Consider the following 19197-nt stretch of genomic DNA (forward strand, 5'->3'; position numbering starts at 1 on the left):
TGTTCACAGCAGCATTGTTCACAATAGCTAAAAGGTGGAAACAACCCAAGAGTCCATCAACAACGAATAGATAAACAAAATGTGTGTATACATACAATGGAATATTATTTGACCTTAGAAAGGGAGGAAATTCTGACCCGTGCTACAAAATGGATGAACCTTGAAGACATCATAGTAAGTGAAATAAGTCAGTCACAAAAGGACAAATACTGTAGGATTCCACTTATGTGAGGTACGTAGAGAATTCAAATTCATAGCAACAGAAAGTAGAAGATGGTTGCCAGAGGCTGGTGGGAGGGAAGAATGTGGAGTGATTAATGTGTGCAGACTCAGTTGGGGAAGACAAAAAAGTTCTGGAGATGGATGGGGGTGAAGGTTGCACAACAAGGTGAGTGTACTTCATGCCACTGAACTGGACACTTAAAACGGTCCAATTTATGTTATGTATATTTTACCACAATAAAAAATGTTCAATTAAAATGAAACTCTACCAACACACACACACACACACACACACACACACACACACACACTCCTTGGTTAAAAGTATGAAAAAACTCAAATTCATTTCAGCAAAAAAGGAAGACTTTAAATACAGAAACATCTCCTAGAACCCAATGGCATGCTGCTGGTAGCATTTTAGGGGACGAGAACCAAGAGGAAAGCTTTAGAACCAGGGAGCCTGTCTCTTGGGCCCTCTGTCTGGTCTGTCTTTGGGTTGCATGGTCTCTTTTCTGCATCTTTCTGGACATCTGTTTCTTTCATCTCTCAATCTGGGCTGGTTTTCTCTGCTTTTTCCAAGCATATGGTAGAAAGTAGCTGCCCTCAGCTTCAGGGTTTACTTGTCCTTTTATAAATTTGTGTTTCTTAAGAAAAAAAAATCACTCAATTTTTAGGTTTGCGTGACCAACTTAAATGGCTTAATATTTCTAAATCCCAGCTGCAAAATCCTAGGAAAGAGATGATTTACTCCCAAGTCTCTCTTGAAAAATTTCAAGCCCATAAAAAAGTCGAAAGAATAGAAAAATAAACCTTCCATTAAATTCATCATTGTTAACATTTTACTATGTTCATGTGCTTTCTCTCTCTCTCCACACGTGCTGGTTTTTTTGTTTGTTTGTCTTGCTGAACCATTTGAAAGTAACTAAGATATTATGATGCTTCTCCCCTGAATTCTTATGCTTGATCTCCTAAAGATGTTCTTTTTGTAAACAAATATACCTTTATCACACCTATGAAAATTAACCACAATTCAACAATATTATCTCACGTCTAGTATACATTCAAAATTTCCCAAGTGTCCCAAATTCTCCTTTGTAATTTTTTAAAAATCAACCATCCAATTAAGGTTTTTATATCGTATATTTTTAGTCACTTTAAAATCTAGAGTAGTCACTCTGCCTTCTTTCATGTTTCTTGAAATTGACTGTTTTGAAGCATTCTGGCCAGTTGCTTATAGAATGTCCTTCATTCTAGATTTGTCTCTCATTTCTTCATGATTAGATTCAGACTTAATGTGTGTATATATATATATATATATATATATATATATATATATACACATACATACATATAAAATAAAGTTATATATATATATATATATATATATATATATATATATATATATAATTTTTTATTATTTATTTTCACTGGGGAATATTGGGGAACAGTGTGTTTCTCCAGGGCCCATCAGCTCCAAGTCATTGTCCTTCAATCTAGTTGTGGAGGGCACAGCTCAGATCCAAGCCCAGTGGCTGAACTGGAAACCTTGTTGTTGAGAGCTCATGCTCTAACCAGCTGAGCCATCCGGCCGCCCCTCCAGAAGCTCAGTGGCAGCTTGTTTTCTTCAGTCTAGTTGTGGAGGGCGCAGCTCACTGGCCCATGTGGGAATCAAACTGGCAACCCTATTGTTCAGAGCTCGGGCTCTAACCAACTGAGCCATCTGGCAGCCCCAAACATATATTTCTTTTGTAAAACAATTACTTAGGTAATGTCATGTATTTCTTATTTCATCACATCAGGATGCAACTTCGGGTGATAATAAGCTTGATTACTTAGTTAATATAGTAACCACCAATTCTTTCCATGGTAATGATACATCTTGCCTTTTCAATCAATAAGAAATCTATGGGGTGATATTTTTGAGACTGTATGAATATCCTATTTCTCTATAACTTTTACCCAGTATTTTTCCAGTTTTATTGAAAAATAATTGACATCTGTCACTGTATAAGGCGAACAGCATGATGATTTGATTTATATATATTGTGATATGATTATCACAATAGGTTCAGCTAATATCCATTTTCTCATATAGATACAATAAAAAGAAAAGAAAAAATGAAATAAAAATTTTTTCCTTGTGATGGGAACTCATAAGATGTACTCTCTTAACAACTCTCCTATACATTATACAGGGGTATTAGTTATAGTCACCATGTTACATTACACCCCTAGTACTTAGTTATCTTCCGACTGCAAGTTGGTACCTTTTGATCACCTTCCTCCAATTGCCTCTCCCGCAACCCTCTGCCTCTGGTAACCACAAGTCTAATCTCTTTTTTCTGAGTTTGGGTTTTAAAAAATATATGTAAATTCCACATATGAGTGAGATATTACAGTATTTGTTTCCCTGCCTGACTTATTTCACTTAGTATATACCTTCAAGTTTCATCCCTGTTGTCTCAAATTATCAAATAGTTTTTAAATGATATTTCTCTGAATCAATTGTTATGTTGGAGGTTACAAAGTGATAATCTTCTATCATTTCTTCTTTATTTTTAAATGACATTATTGTAAAGGAGAGCTTTCCCCCACTTGCCTTCTTTTCCTCCTCTTTAGGAGCACTATAGAATGTATATCTTTAAAAAAAAATCTTTAATGTATTATAAATACTTACTGTGATTATTATAAATTATTATTATTATTGATATTCGAGTTGCCCCAAATTTGCCCAGTGAGAGTCCTTTAAGTGGGTTTCTGTGTCCTGAGCTGACCCATTCGTCTTTGTATCCCTTGTATTTTCTGGCACAATATCTTCCACAATTATTGTACACTGCTTTGCCCTGGATCTGGAATCAACCAAAAGAGAGAATCTGAATGGCTTAACATGAATCTGTTACCTCTTACCTACCACGCCAGTGGGTTTTTTTTTTTTTTTTTTTTTTTTGGGGGGGGGGCTATGGGGTAAGGGCCCTATAGAAAAAACCTTCCTGCTTGTGTCTTTGTGTGTGTCTGTGGGGGGGGGTGGGGGTGGGGGTGGGGAAAGAGGGAGGAAGTGCTCTTTGGTGCTGGAAAAATCTGGAAGGTTTAATATTCCCGGACACCAAGACGAGGACCAAGTACCTAGCCAAGCCTTACCCATCTTACCTTTTTGGGACATCTCCATCCCATCTTTCCACTTCAAACTTACCCACATGTTCATTCGAATCCTGTTTTACTGGTGTGAAAATGCTGGTGGGGGCACAACAGTTTTATTTATTTGGGCCCCTCACCTCCCTAGAGATCCATATTCAGACAAATTCTCATAAATTCAGCTAATATTTTCTGATTTCCCACCATGTGTCAGGATAGTTGATTTCACAGACATTATCTCATTTAGACTTCAAAACAACCATGCAACATAAATACTATTATTCCCATTTTACAGAGGAGGACAGAAGGGTCAGATTAAGTAACATGTTCTTGGTCACAAGCCAGTAGGTGACAGAGTCCAGACTCGAGCCAGTTCTTCAGACCCCAAGTGTGGCACATTCTCTCCTGTTCCTTATAACCCTGCGTGTGAAAACAGCCTGGTACCCTGACACAGTCAGTCACCAAGTATGGCCTGAGTACCTACTACGTGTTCACCATTGTATCAGGCATGTTTAAGGAGACATTTATTAAGCACTGACTGTGTGAGAGTATTAAATTTGCTAATGTAGCAAATGATTGGAAGACATGATTCCCATGGTTCAGGACGGCATGCTCTCATGACTCATAGGAAAATAGGTGCAGGTTAGCTTGAAGAATGTGAAAACGTGCAATAAAAATGTCTAAGGAATAGATTCTGTAACAACCGTGATATGTGATGTCAACTTGTTTGAAGAACTTTGCGAAAAAGGTATTGAGCCAGGAGCCAAAAGACTTTAATGATAATTAGACACTTTTAAATTGAGTGTTTTAGAGGACACAGCTCTGAAACTGTGCACCACGTATCTCACATATGGTATATACTCTCATCCTTAAGACACCCTGTTTCAGAGCTTTGCCCTCTAAAAATCCCTATGTTGAAGCCCTAACCCCCAATGTGACTGAGTTTGGGGATAGAGCCTTTCAAGAGGTAATTAAAGTTAAATGAGGTCATAAGTGTGGGGCCCTAATCCAATATGACCTACGTCCCTATATGAAGAGGATGAGACACCTACAGAGGAAAGGCCATGTGAGGACACAGTAAGAAGGTGGCCATTTGCAAGGCAAAGAGAGAGGCAGCAGGAAAACCCAACCCTGCGGCCACCTTGATCTTGTACTTCCAGCCTCCAGAACGCCGAGAAAAATAACTTCTGTTTTTTAAGTCACCCAGTCTGTGGTATTTTGTTATAGTAGCCCTAGCATAATAATACACAGCTGTTCAGGAAGGAAGTAGGACCGCCACTTCTCAGATAAAGAGAACAAGGTTCAGAAAGGCAAAGAAAGCTTCCCCAAGTTCCTGCAGAAAGGAAGTGGTGATACCAGAATCCAAATCCAGGTCTGTCTCACACCAAAGCTATTACTTTTTTTTCACTGTACCCTCCTTTGATCAATTTCTGGCACTGTCACAGCTGACATAAGTGCCACAAAGGCAAGGATGATGTCTAATTGTCCTACTGTTGTATCCCTATGGCCTGCTATAATACTGGTCACAGCACTCAAATGTTTGTTGACTGAATATCTTTGCCCTAAAGAGCTATATGATTTGGTTTAGGTAAGAAACCAGGTAAATATATAATCCCCATCACACCATTGTTAGGGTGGGGAATTTTGGAATAGTAATTCTGGGAAGAAAAAGTTCAGGGTGGGCTGAAATAGAAGGGAAGTTTCCAGAAGGTATATGGAACTCCTGCAGGACCTGAACTCTCAGGACACCAGGAACAATGGTCACCATCAGGTTTGAATGGCTTATTTATTTATCTTTTATATTTTAAGTTATTCTATGAATACATTACAGAGGTGAAAATAGAGGGATAGTGAAAACTTTATTAAAAATTTTAATAAGAATTCAAACATAGCAAAGCTCTTTGTATCAAATGCATTTTGAGGCACTAACATCATCAAAAATGAAAACAATACTATCACATGTCCTTTTAGCAAAATGGGATGGCCTAGGTTTTTGGTCACAAAATACTGCGTGAGGAAGGTTTTCCTTTGCCTGATGAACTGGATGAAAATATCGTATCCTCTTTTTGTCCTTAAAAATACGTTGTTCACAAACTGATTTTTAAATTTGAGAAAAATCGTTAGGATAATATCACCTGAGGACGCATTGTCTTAGATTTCACTTACAGGATACATTTTACCATCATTTTAGAGTCTAGAGTGCTGCTGTCTGTCTCATTTCATCTTCTAGTTTGTCTAATACTTTGAAATGTCTTCCTCGGTTCATTTTCTTTTCTCTGCCTTTCAGGGTAGAAAATGAAAAAATCTGAATTATCATTGGTACTCAGTGCCGGCTAAAAGCAAGCTAAACAAACGGTGTCTACTGCCTTCTCTTATACCTTCTTGAGAGATGATGTATTTTTTTTGGCAATAAGAAAACTGAAGAACAATGATTTCTTCATTTTTGCATCCTCTTTCTAGACAATTCCATCATTCTTCCATTTTAAAATTATTGTTGTCTTTTTTAGTGTAGTTGAGAACAATTGATGAGTGATGATGAGGAAGAAGATTAACAATAATTCCCAGGTAGAAGAACGACGTGTTTCAAGGTAAACGAGAAACAAGATTGTTAAGACCCCGCATTGTATCGTGGACACATGGCCCTTAAGTAGAAGGGTCCACATGGTAATTGCAAGATAGAATAAGTTTTATCCAATTAAAAATATGTGCATTCTCTTTTTTTAAAAATAGGAAAATAGCTTTTTATTATGACGTTTTGAAGATAAGTAGCATTGTAGAATGAGATAAAAAAGTGAGTGTTTTTAGTAAACAATAAAATGTATTAAAATAACAAAATAAAGTATATATATATTTTTATTAGTTTCAGGTATACAGAACAATGTAATAGTTAGACATTTACACCCCTCACAAAGTGATAACCCCCATCCCGCAATCTACTACCCCTCTGACATAGTATATAGCAGTTACAGTTCCATTGACTCTATTCCCTATGCTGTACTCCACTGTAAATTCTCTTTTTGTTCTTTGGAAGACTGCTAAGAAAGAAGAAAGTAATAAAATAGCAATCCTTATGAATAGTTAGAACTCAAAGAAGAAATGCAAAAGGGGACTTGGGAAAGCAGGTAAGAACGGACAAGCATGCCAGCTGTGTGGGACAGAGTTGGCAAATGGGTGCAACAGAGAGAGGCAATGTAGCACTGTGCATATGGGAGTTAGTGAGCAGATCAGATGGATCACAGGTGATATTTTGTTGGGAAGTAGGGGGCATCAGGTTGGAAGTCTGTTGATGGCCCCGTTGAGCAATGTGGACTCTATTCTGGAAGGCCCGTCACAGTCACTCGGAAAGGTTTTGAGCATACTGTGTGCAAACATTTCCTGGCTGTTTTCTGCTATGATTGTAACACTTCATTCCCAAGGGAAAAAATTTTAGCTTTTAACATGTAATAAAAATCCTACATAAGAATTTGAACATTCAGTTCAGAGCATTATGCATTTATTTTTAAGTACTTCAATATGTATTACGTTCTTTTGCACAAATTAAGAACCCACATGCTGTCTTCAAAGACAATTAAAACCATACACATATTAACCAATAAACTATTTTGTTAAACCCCATTTCATTGGGAATTTGCACTGACTCCACAGGCCTTGAATGTTTCAGGCACCACACTGGTTTGCTAGTGAGGGATGTAATGAAAAATGCTGGACTTCTCAGTCTGGAAAGGTGAAGTTTAAGAGTGAATGTGATTGTAAGTTCTGAAATGGTAAGTGCAGTAGATAAATTGGAATGCCTTTGTTTTTCAAATTCTGGAAGACTCTCATAGGTAAGAAGCTTATGGGACCATTATCCCAAGAGGTGGCAGTGCCTGCAAAAGTAATTTCACAGAGTAAGATAGATGTGGGGATGACAGTCAGAACTGGTTATTAAAGAAAACTGAGTGTTTTGGGTGGCCTTCCCCTAGAGCCTATAGTCTAGGCCGTACATTTCCAGCTGCTTAGGCAGAGTCACACCTAGTGTGGCCCTTCTTACATCCTCAGGAGACAGTCTGCACCAAGTTGAACATCTGGTTTTCAGAACACTTGCCCATTCACTTTTTTTAAATGAAATATAATTGATATATAACATTATATTTGTTTCAGGTGTACAACATGATGATTCAATATTTACATACACTGCAAAATGATCACCACAATATTGGTTTCTTTTTTTTTTAAACAAAACAATCATTTATTGTTGACTGGGCGTAAGAGGTGGTTCTCACTTGTGGTCTCTCATGAGATTGCCATCAGATAGTGACTGGAGCTGGAGTCATCTCAAAGGCTGTTTGTTAGGACCCTGAATGGAGCTGAGGGCTGGGAATCCTTCATTAGCCTCTCCATTGTCGCCTGGGCTTCCTCACATCATGGCGGCTGGGATTGAAGAGCAAGCAGCCCAAGAGAGGAGGAGCACCTTTTATGACCTGGCCTTGGAAGTCACACAGTGTCACTTGTGCTGCATTTGGGTCCCTAAGCGCAGCTCAATTCAAGGACAGGGAATTAGACTCTATCTCTTAATGGGAGGCATGTTGACTTAAAAAAGAATTCTGGTTATCATTGCCAGATATTCATATTGGTGATCATTATACCTAACATCTCTCCCTTGTCCATCAGTCAACCAGCAAATATTTACTGTTGGGAATTTTTTCCATATTTGACATCTGAATAGAGATTTATATTTTCAAAGCACCTTCATATCCATGATTTTACTTGATTTTCTCAACAACCATGTGTAAAGGGCTGGGTATATTTTATTACAGCCTTTTTTCTTTCCCAGATAAAGCAAGAAGGTGACTAGGGAACTCCCTGACCTGGTGTCTGGTCCAGAGGTCATTCAAACCCCAGTCTGTCCTGGTACCATGTTCTTTTCACTCCTTACCCAGAGCACCACCACCTCTCTCTCTCTCTCTCTCAGCATGTCCAAGATTGGGGACGGGGGTAGACAGCCAGTCAGGGTCTCTCTGAAGTCACATGTGCTGTGTACACCCACATGGCAGTGACCACATTATCACCAAAATGGAACACTTAAGAGTAAAAGGTGGGGCCAGCTGGGTAGCTCAGGAGGTTGGAGCTCCATGCTCCTAGCTCTGAGGGCTGCCTGTTGGATTCCTTTGTGGGCTGGTGGGCTCTTAACCACATGGTTGCTGGTTCCATTCCTCGAGTCCCCCGGGGGATGGTGAGCTCCGCCCCCTGCAACTGAGGTTGAGCGCAGCGCCTTGAGCTGAGCTGCCTCCTGGATAGCTCAGTTGTTGGTTGGAGTGCGGGCTCTCAACCATTAAGGTTGCCAGTTCGGTTCCTCGAGTCCCGCAAGGGATAGTGGGCAGCACCCCCTGCAACTAGGATTGAGCATAGCACCTTGAGCTGAGCTGCCCCTGAGCTCCCAGATGGCTCAGTTGGTTGGTGCGCGTCCTCTCAACCACAAGGCTGCTGGTTGGACTCCAGCAAGGGATGGTGGGCTGTGCCCCCTGTGCTGGCAGCGGTGGCTGGACCTGGAGCTGGACTGTGCCCTCCACGGCTGGGACTGGAGGGACAGCAACTTGACTTGGAAGGGAGTCCTGGAAGTACACACTGTCCCCCCCCCCAAAAAAAAAAAAAGAGTGAAAGGTGGTGCTACTAATAGTTATACTGGGACGACAGCAGAAACCATAACTGTTCCAGGTTACCCTACCCACAAGTAGTCCAACTTCACTGGAACCCAAGGGTCCTTTCATTTCCCCCCAAATCCTGCTTTAATTTTTAAACCTTCCATCTCTCTTAAAGCAAAACCAGCAAGTGCTAAGGGAGCCATCCGTATATGATAAGGACGAGGGCATCTACACACTGACATGCAACTGTTGGACCAGCTCCCAGAAGCTGGCTCATCCCAGGTGAGCTGCGGCCCCAACACAGGTTTGGGTTGATGGATGATGGCCCAGCTGTCCTAGGCTTCTCTCTGGCTGTGCTGCATCATTGGTTGGGCAGACAGGAAGGCCACACTAGAGGGCTGCAGTTGAGGGTCAGAGGGCGAGACTTGGGGAACACGGTGAGAAAAGAAAGGCTGCCCTGAGTCGGTGGCCGACTGCTCAAGCCTAGCACTAGGGAGGGGAAGTCAGGGATGAGCACAGGCGAGGACAACGCGGTTGCCAATTGAGTGTAAGTGTGGCGCAGCCTGGGATGGGGCGGGGTGGCGGGGTGGGCTTTTTAGAAGCAGATGCTGAGAAGGAGTCTGGAGTGGGAGTTTATTAGCCATTAGCATCTGTGAAAGAAAGGGGAAGGAAACAAGACTGAGCAGAGGAAGAAGTCACAGTATGATGCAAGGGATGAAACTCTGGCTAGCCCAGTCGGGGGCGCTCTGGAGCGAGCATTGTCCGTTAACATTGCCTCTCTTGGGCAGAAACGGTTGGGTCTTTATACCCTGCCTCACTTAGTCAGGGACTGCAGGCTGCCCTGGGAAAGGTGTGACCTTGGGCGGTGTAGATTTCTGCAGTGGAGGCAGACCCTGAGGGAGCTGAGAGCTGGCGGCTGTGTGTTGACCAGGCTTCCTAAATCTGGGCCACAGTCCTGCCTGAAAGGGGGTCTGGGTAGTGCATCGCCATATCTCCTTCAGGCTATTATATTTCTATTTTAAATTAGGTGTGGTCCCAGATTTAAGGGACCCAGACCTGGTACCGATTCTGCTTCTCATTAGTGGTGTGATCCCTGGCATGTCTTTCACCCTCCCCTGGACTCACCACTCTCTCCTGCAAAAGGAAGAGAGTGGAATTAGAGTTGGAGCCAGACTCCAAGGCACTTTCTGGCTCACAAAGTTACCTGGTCTGGGCAGACTTTTTTGCCTCTTAGAGTTGAATTAGGCATTTTTGTTCTTGGTTGGGGATATTTGTCACAGGCTGTTCAAAGTAAACTAGAATACCCCCTGGAGAATAATGTTTTAAGTGGAACTACAGAAGAATTTATTGTGACTGTTAAGTGGCTAAAGAACAGAGAATCCCTAGGGAGTGATCGGATGTCACTTGTCACACTTGGAAAAGATTTAGCCTTTCCATTAATGGGAAAGAGTGCATAGATTTGTGGTTAATAATTGCAGTGTGCGTCCTTAGCCTTTGTGGAAAACGTTTTGTGTCTTTGCTTTTTTTGGGGGATTTTACCTCCTTCCTGAAAACCCTTCACTGGTCTCTTTTTGTGTGACTTGTAAACATCAACTTAAAATTGCACATTTGACATGGAAGGTTGTTTGAAACTAATGGGTTATTGGTGGCTTTCAATTTTTCTTATCTCCTGTTCCGAAGATAATTAAAAGATGGTCAACTGATTGAGTGATTTCAGGCACTTCATCTAGTTATCTATAGTAATTTATCTTTCTCTGTGTTGCTGAATATCCTCTTTTCTCTAGGTGAAGAAATCTTGGCACCTTCACTGTTTTTGGCAGGTTGCTGGTAGGAAGGATGGCAGGTCATCCTGGGACGGTGAGTCCTCCAGGCAGTCAGGTTTCAATGAGGTTGAATTGGAAACCCTAGACAGTATCTTAGAGCATTCCACCCTGACTTCTCTGAGAACAGGTGGAGGAGAGAAGGGAAACCAAGGACTTTGGGAAGTACAAGTCTCTGCAGCAGGCACAGTTCTGTTGCGGAGAGATTCAGGAAGCCATGATTCCTGCCAGGTGGGGGAGAGCAGAATGGGTTCCTTTGGGCAGAAAAAGGACCACATCTAGTGCTACCACCTTTTAGCAGTGAGAGGGTGATAGGGAACCAAACTGCGGAGCGTATCCAATTGGTCATCTGTGTGCTAATGCCAGGTTTCCTAGATGTGAGTTCCCCACCTCTAGGTGAGGATATAGACAGACGGAGAGGAGTGGGACAAATGACATAAGGAAACGCCAGCAACAGGGCTCACCACTCTGTTTTCTGCTGGAAAACAGACGTTGGCTGGCACCAGGGTTCAAGTAGGGGATAGATTGTGGATGAACTAGGACAACTGTTAGTAATCAGAAGTCCTTCCTCTCCGTTTTCTGCCTGGCATCTGCGGGGTTGAACTGGGAACCACTTCAGTTCTTGAGCCAGTGGGAAAATGCATTTAGAATGTGACTCTAGTAGCCTCTGGAAATGAATCACAGTGTGGAAAAGGGAGCCTTGTGTAGCTCAGGTATGAGGGAGGGGAGGGAAAGTGGTATGGAAACTCAAAAGTGCTATACAAACATATCCTCTCTTGCTCAATGCCATCAATACCTGGACCTCAAACCATGTAGCATCCCAAAGAACTCCACCATTTCTAGTTTCCCTGCCCTGCCCTTCACTGAGCATTTTAATAATGTGAAGCTGGTCAATTTTAAGTTTCCTACCTTGGCTTCCTGCCTCAATCTCTCCTTCTTCTGATTACTTCTTCAGGGGAGCAGTCTTATTAAAATAGCTACGATCCTCTCCTCTGGCTAAAAACTCTGTGACCACTCCCCCTCCCCCCGCCACCGTCAACCCCTCCAACTGTGGCTGATTTCCTTAGCAAGCATTAAGCCATTCAGCTTGCTTTCTTATCCTATGTACTGTAGCCCCACTCCCCCTGATCTTATAGGAAGTCACAATTAAAATTTTTCTTTTTCTTTATTTTTTAAATTTTTGTTGGGGAATATTGGGGAACTGTGTGTTTTTCCAGGACCCATCAACTCCATGCCAAGTCGTTGTTTTCAATCTAGTTGTGGGGGGCGCAGCTCAGCTCCAAGTCAAATCGTTGTTTTCAGTGTAGTTGTGGAGTCGTTTTGTTCAATCTAGTTATGGAGGGAGCAGCTCAGTTCCAAGTCAAGTTGTTGTCTTCAGTCTAGTTGTGGAGGGTGCAGCTCACTGGCCCATGTGGGAATTGAACTGGTAACTTGAGTGTTAAGAGCACCGTGCTCTAACCAACTGAGCCAACCGGCTGCCCAGTTTTGCTGCTTCTGTGTGTTTATAACTTGTGGTCCTGATTAGAACCCCCTCCTTTTTCCTCCTCTCCCCCAACCTCATCTGTAGAACTCTCACCGTCCCTAAGGCCTTGTTCTGATACTACTTCATTCAAAAAGCTTACCAAGACTTCTCTGAACAGAATCCATCTTTTTCTCTTCTCTGCTGCCATGGCACTATTATTGCATGTAACCCAGTTTGCCTTGCTTATTGGTTCTTCTTCTGTCTTTCCCATGAACTGCTGGTAATTGAGGGCAGGGATGGTGTCTGATTGATCTGTGCATGCCACGTGGTACCTCGGTGCTCAGAGACAGATTGTTATAGCTGTTACTCCTCTGTCCCTCGAACCTTGGGCAGCTTTTCTTCTCTTCCTACATGCTATTTCTCATGGGTACCTATATCCCTTCCCCGAAGTCCTGATTTTGATTTGATGCAGTGCCAATTGCAGCCCCTTTCCAGGGGCAAAAGCTATGATCTCACATGAGGTTCATGTTTACTGTTCTGAAACCCACCATGGTAACCCACCAGGATCAGAAGGACCAAATCACTGGGTAAAGCCCATATGCCCATTTGCAAATGTTGAAAAATGGAATTCAATAACTACTTCTCAAGGGGTAGTAAGAGTAAAAATAAAATCGCTGGCAAATGAGTACTTTATAAAAAAGAAAAGATTAAACCTCAAGATGAAACATTTAGATGATCCTTTGCCCATTATCTGGTTTTTGGATGTTGTTGAAAATACCAGTTTGCCTCCATTTGTTTATCATCTATAATGTTAGAACTAAAGGTCCCCAGAAATATTTGGCTGACCCCATAGAGAGTGTGAGGGGTAGACAGAAGTTCAGTGACTAGGCCAAGGTCACACAGCAAGTGGGTGCCCTATTGTATATATAACACAGCGGAAAACAAATATAGTGAGACAAGGAAGCTCTGCTTGAAGATAGGGATGCTGAGGGCACGGAGGTTTCCTTCCTGAGCAGAAGGACTTGGCCTCTTCTCAACACATTGTTCAGTTGATTGCCAGGGCCATTGCTATTGACAAAATGAGTCACCTGACTCAGTCACCCTTATCTCTTTCCAAAGCAACACCCATAACTATCTTAGATGCTGCCTCTTGGGTGCCATGCTGCAGCCAGCTGACAAACACTGCCACATGGAAAAGAGCTGCGGGAAGAGGCACGAACAGGAGGGCACAAATTCTCTTGTTGGGCCAGCTTGAAGAGTTGTTGCAAAGGTTATGAGATAATGGCTGCAAAATGCACTCCACGGCTCCTGACACAGAGCAAGCATTTAATGGCTATCACCCACTGTTGTTATGTGTATTCATGCTCATCCGAGAATGGTGTTATGAATTACTTTTATATAATCTCAGAATCTGTAGCTGGAAGAAACTTTCGAGATCTTCTGGTGTAACCTCTTCAAGGAGGAATTCCTGACAGGTGGTCTAGATTAGGGTCTTGCTACCCATTGAATCAGACCTATTGCATTTTTAAGGGATTAAAGAAAAACAACAGGACATCTTGTTAAAATAATCTAGATACCAGCTAAGTATCCTTCAGGTAGGGGTGCTAACTCCTCCCCTGTTGGTTGGCTTCGTCAGTTCTTCCTGATGCTGAGCACAAGTCCTCCTCTAGTGACGTATGCACCCCTTAATTGCGGTTTGTTTTTCGGTGCAGCACCGAACAAGTCATTCTTGCTTTCTCAAGGGCAATCATTCAGTTATTTGGAGAAAACCACTATCTCTCCCCTGAGTCATCTTTCTGCCTAAAGAGCCTGATTCCTTCTGCCGGTCTTTGTGACCCATACTTCCTAAGCCCACCCAACCTGGCCTCATTGCCTTTTGAAACTTTTTAGGTTCATAATTCATGCAGAACCTCCTTCCAAAAAAAAGTAGAGGTGACTTATGACAACAACGACAAAATGTAGCAAGCTGAGGCTCTATTCCTAATAGAAAAGGGAAATTAGGGTCAGGAGAAATGAGGAAACAAGTGTAATTCTAAGGGTTAATGATGTTGATATAATCCAGCATAGAATTTGGCTCTGAGCCTCTACACAGCAAAAGAAGAAAAGGACAATAAGACATGGGTTCTTATTTTTCAGAAAATAAAAACACATACAGAATTCTCTTGGGAGATTTTATTTTCCCTTTCCTTGACTCTAAGCTTCTCATGTAAGCTCTTTTTTCCCCTAAATAAAGTTATTTTGCAATAATTTTAGATGTATAGAAAAGTTGCAAAGATAGTACGGTATTCCTGTAGATGCCTCAATCAATTTCCCTAATGTTAACATCTTACATAACTATGGTACATTGACCAAAACTAAGGAATTAACATTGGTACATGACTATTAATCAAAGTCCAGACTTTATTCAAATTTCACCTGTTTTCCCACTAATATCCTTTTTCTGTTCCAAGATTCAATCCTGACACCACATTGAATTTGGTCGTCTGGTGTCTCTGGTCTCCCTGGTCCCCCTCTGCTGTGTGAGTTTCTTAGACTTTCCTTCACACAGGATTTGTATTGTAGTGATCCTTGTTATCAGGAATGTGGAATAATCTCCTTAATAACAAGATTTTTAACAAAAGCAGAAACACACATATCATCTCTTGTACTGATGCTCAATAAAATTGACGTGAAAGCATTTAAGAGCACTTCAGGGAAGATGATTCTGTAGCTCAGGCTAATGGGGGCCAAGGAGGAAACCTTTTGGTGCTTTAACCTGAGCAATAGATAGGAATGAAGTTAGGAGTGGATGACTCTAGGTCCTCCTTCAATATCACATCTCTTAGCAAGGCTTTCTAAAAGAGCCCGAGTGGGTGGTTCAAGGTTATACTCTCTTGACAATGCCCTGCAGTGGTGGTGTCTACATTGCCGATTAAGGACAAACCCTCATCCTTTGGGAAACTAGGTGATCCAACTAAACTTTTGTCATGCTGACATAAAATCTATTTTCTTGGTTAAGTTTTAAAATTTACTCTATGTAGCTGTTTCCCCCCGCCCTCTGTCCCTCCCTTCCTTTCTCTCCTTTCCTTCAAACTTAAAAAAATGGGTGTTCTCTTCAAAAGTTTTGTTTTCTCTCAAGCTGCTTTCAGCATGAGTGTACAGTGAGACTTGATGCCAAGTCTAATACCCTACAGGAAGTCACGGAAATTCTATGGTGGTGATGTGTCAGTTGTTAATCAGGCTGGATAAAAAGGGGTTGTGTGAAGAATGGTAATGGACTGGAAAGTGTGGAATATTCAGACAGAAACCAACACTGGTCTGGTTGAACGAATCCTTCTGGCAAAGCAGCCACGTCTTTTGCCAGCATGAGAATCACTCACTATTGATAGCACACGTTAGCCTACTTTACATGGTTTATTATAGATCTTTGTGACCTTGGAAAGATGAATGAATTCTTCTGGTCTTGAAGCAAAAAGTTCTTCTTGTCAAGTATCAGATAAGCAGCATGGTATCATTTTGGCAAAAATCCTAACCTCAGATGGCTCTTGAAATCCAATATTACATGTAAAATAATGGAAAATTCTTTGTTATCATGTGAATTGTACATTAAATACTTTGATTTCATTCATTAAGTAATTTTTGTTAGTGTTTTGGGGCTGCTATCATAGAATACCACAGACTGGGTGGGGAGGGCGGCTTATAAACAACAGAAATTTATTTCTCATAGTTCTAGAGGCTGGAAGTCCAAGTTCAAGGCCCCAGCAGGTTCAGTGTCTGGGGACAGCATGCTTCTGGGTTTATAGGTGACCATCTTGTTGCTGTGTCTTCACATGGCAGAAAGGGAAAGGGGGCTCTGTTGAGTCTCTTTTATGAGGACACCAAGCCCATTCATGAGAGCGCCACCCTCATGACCTAGTTACCTTCCAAACGCCCAACCTCCTAATACCATCACATTTGGGATCAGGTTTCAAATATATGAATTTGGGGGGGTGGTACAAATATTCAATCTATAAAAGTAACCACGGTACATTTGTGGGTGGATTGTAAAAACTGTAGAAAGTTTAGTCTAGTTGGACACTGTGACATATATTTAATTTAACTCAACAAATAGTGTGTGGACATGGACATGCCATGGGCTGGCACTATGCCAAGCAATGGGGATATGTAAATGAACAAGGAATTTATCATCACCTTGAAGAACTAACAGCTTAGAAAGAGACAACACAACAGAAGTTCAATAGAATGTATGGTAAACATTATGAAAGAGGCATTCACATAGTGCCGTGGGAATACCAAGAGGGAATATTCAACCCAGCCTGAGGGTTTAGGGATGGATGGCATCTCACAGAGGATGACACCTGAGCTAGCTAATCTTGAGATAAAGGAACACTCGGAAGTGAGATGAAGCAGCATCAGCAAGAGCACACTGGTTTGCAGCAATGATGTTGGAGCTACAAACGGTCCTACTGTATTCAGGTGTAAAATGTGCATCCATGAGAGGTAGAATAAAACGAAACCAGGCTCTAGAACTTCATTTTGTTTATGACTAATGGAGAATCATGAAGCATTCCCATCAGGGTGTGATGTTTTTATGTTTTAGATAAATTTCTCCAGAGATCATTTGAAGGTTGACTAGAACAGATGGACGCTTGGGGAAGCTGGAAAGACGTTGACTGGAGCACACTTTAATGACCTCCATCCCCGTCTCTCTGCTGGCATCATCAACTAGTAAGAAAAGTGTGGTTCACTGCTGGGGCCTGGAGGGAAATCCCAAACACATTTGGAGCTTTGAGTGTGAGATAAATGTGTGTATGGGCCAGTAAAGGGTTGGATTTGTGCACCATTATTTGCAATACTGAAGGAAAGCCCTTCAATGTCGTTGTAAAGTTTGCACATTCTCTCCATGTCTGTGTGGGTTTTCTCCAGGTACTCTGGTTCCCTCCCACATCCCAAAGATGTGTACATTAGGTGATTGGCAGGTCTACATTGTCCCAGTCTGAGTAATTGTGGGTGTGTGAGTGGCCCTGAGATGGAAGGGTGTCCTGGCCAAGGTGGGGGTCCCACCTTGCACCCTGCTTGGAGCTGCTCGGAGAGGCTCGGGCCCCCTATGATTCTGAACTGGTGTAAGCAGGATAGAAAATCATTCTCTTTGTTTTTATTTGTTTTTCTTAGATGTATGGATACCTCATATTCATTCACATGTTTAATATTAGGAATGTTTGGGGTCTTTACTTAGAAGTTTGGTGATGTTTCTGTAACCAGATATATGCTGCAGGAATTGAATTCTTGTTTATATCAATTAGCCTATGGTAAAATTGGTTTTGTTATATGTGGTTTCGCTTAAAGTTGCAGTTTCTAAGACCCTATTAACGCTGTTAAGTAAGGACTTACTGTATTCTCCTAGTTTCCAAAAAAGGATAATGGCTTTGAAGTTGTTCTATGAAGCATAAAAATACAGAGGGTGCCAAAAAAATGTACACACATTTTTAAGAAAGGAAAAAACTGTATTAAAATTACGCTGATGGTAACCACTTTGAGCACCTCTTATAATTGCAGAAGTCAAAGGTGACTTGTATTCATCTTTTGTTATCGGTATATATTGAGCATTACAATTTTAATACAGTTTTTCTCCTTTCTTAAAATGTGTATCCATTTCTGTGGCCCCCTCCTTAGAAGTGGAAACAATCATGTGAACACTACAACTCAAATGTAGAATGGACAAAAATGTAGAAGGTGAGTCTATAGACTGGAACAAATAAAATTGCACAATTTGTGAAAAGAGGAGTGCAAATCAGAAGTAGGATGATAATTAGAAATTGAATTTTGTTGGCCAGGTAATTCATTTTCCCTCTAGTCCCTAACATGATGTCTGCTATAAAACTTTGTCAAATAGCGATACAGAACCATCAAAGTTCTTGCAAACGAAGCACAGAAACCTCTTTAGTAAAAATAAACCTGCAGCTGATTAATTTTGTTGCTAAAGGCAGAAGGGGGACCAAAACTAGAGGTGTCATTCAGAATTGCAATTTTCATAGCAAAAAGAGGTATTAGTTACATTATTGATGGGAGGCTGGTAAAACCAGCCGAAGGCTGATGATATATATGCTTGGGAAGAAAGCATAACAAATTATTGAAAATTTCTTTAAAAAAAATAGCGCTGTTGGGCATCACAGGTAATATGCAAGAACAATTACCATCATGTATGTTTGGATGAAACTACTGATGTATAGAGTATGAAATAGCGCTTAGTACGTGCGATACATACCTGAGGGGAATTGCTTAGAGACTTTTGTCTTGTTTATCACTAAAAAAAAGTACATGATGCTGAAGATCTTTTTTATTTAGTTGTTAATTAGTTCATGAGTGATGGTGTAGCCTGGAAAATATAATAAGTGTTGGGCTCTTCTCTGAACATACCTAGCTGTGTGTAAAGCAAGGGGGTGGCAGGGGGGTAGGGGGACGTTCATTGTTCTGCAGAGAAAAGAGCTTGCTCTGTAATGTCGATCCACACACTGCTCTGTTCACTGAGAACAATTGGTGGCTAAGAGTAGCCACCTACATTAACGATGTAGATGTACGTAATTTCTAGAGATAGTAAATGAAAACCACCTGAATTGCCTTTAATATGCAAACCAACCCATCTAGAGCCCATAACCTTACCAACCTCCTTTATCAGCTCCCAACCCCCGGCCACTCTCCATCTGCCCTAATCACTCCAGGACCAGATCGAAGACAAATAGGGACAGCCCCCGTTCCCTGGAGCCTGTGGAAATTATCCTAACTAGCCAATCCTAAACCAGTTGACCCTGCCTCCCCTGCTCCTTCTCATGGAAACCACCATAATGGCTCTTGCACACAGTTCTTCCCTTTTCCCTATGTCTCCTGACCAACACTGGTACTACCTCACGTGGCCCCTTCATGGTATGGGCATGCCCTCACCTCTGGGGATCTGTGTAACTAG

Source organism: Rhinolophus sinicus, linkage group LG07 (genome assembly GCF_036562045.2).
Source record: "Rhinolophus sinicus isolate RSC01 linkage group LG07, ASM3656204v1, whole genome shotgun sequence".
Taxonomy (NCBI): domain Eukaryota; kingdom Metazoa; phylum Chordata; class Mammalia; order Chiroptera; family Rhinolophidae; genus Rhinolophus; species Rhinolophus sinicus.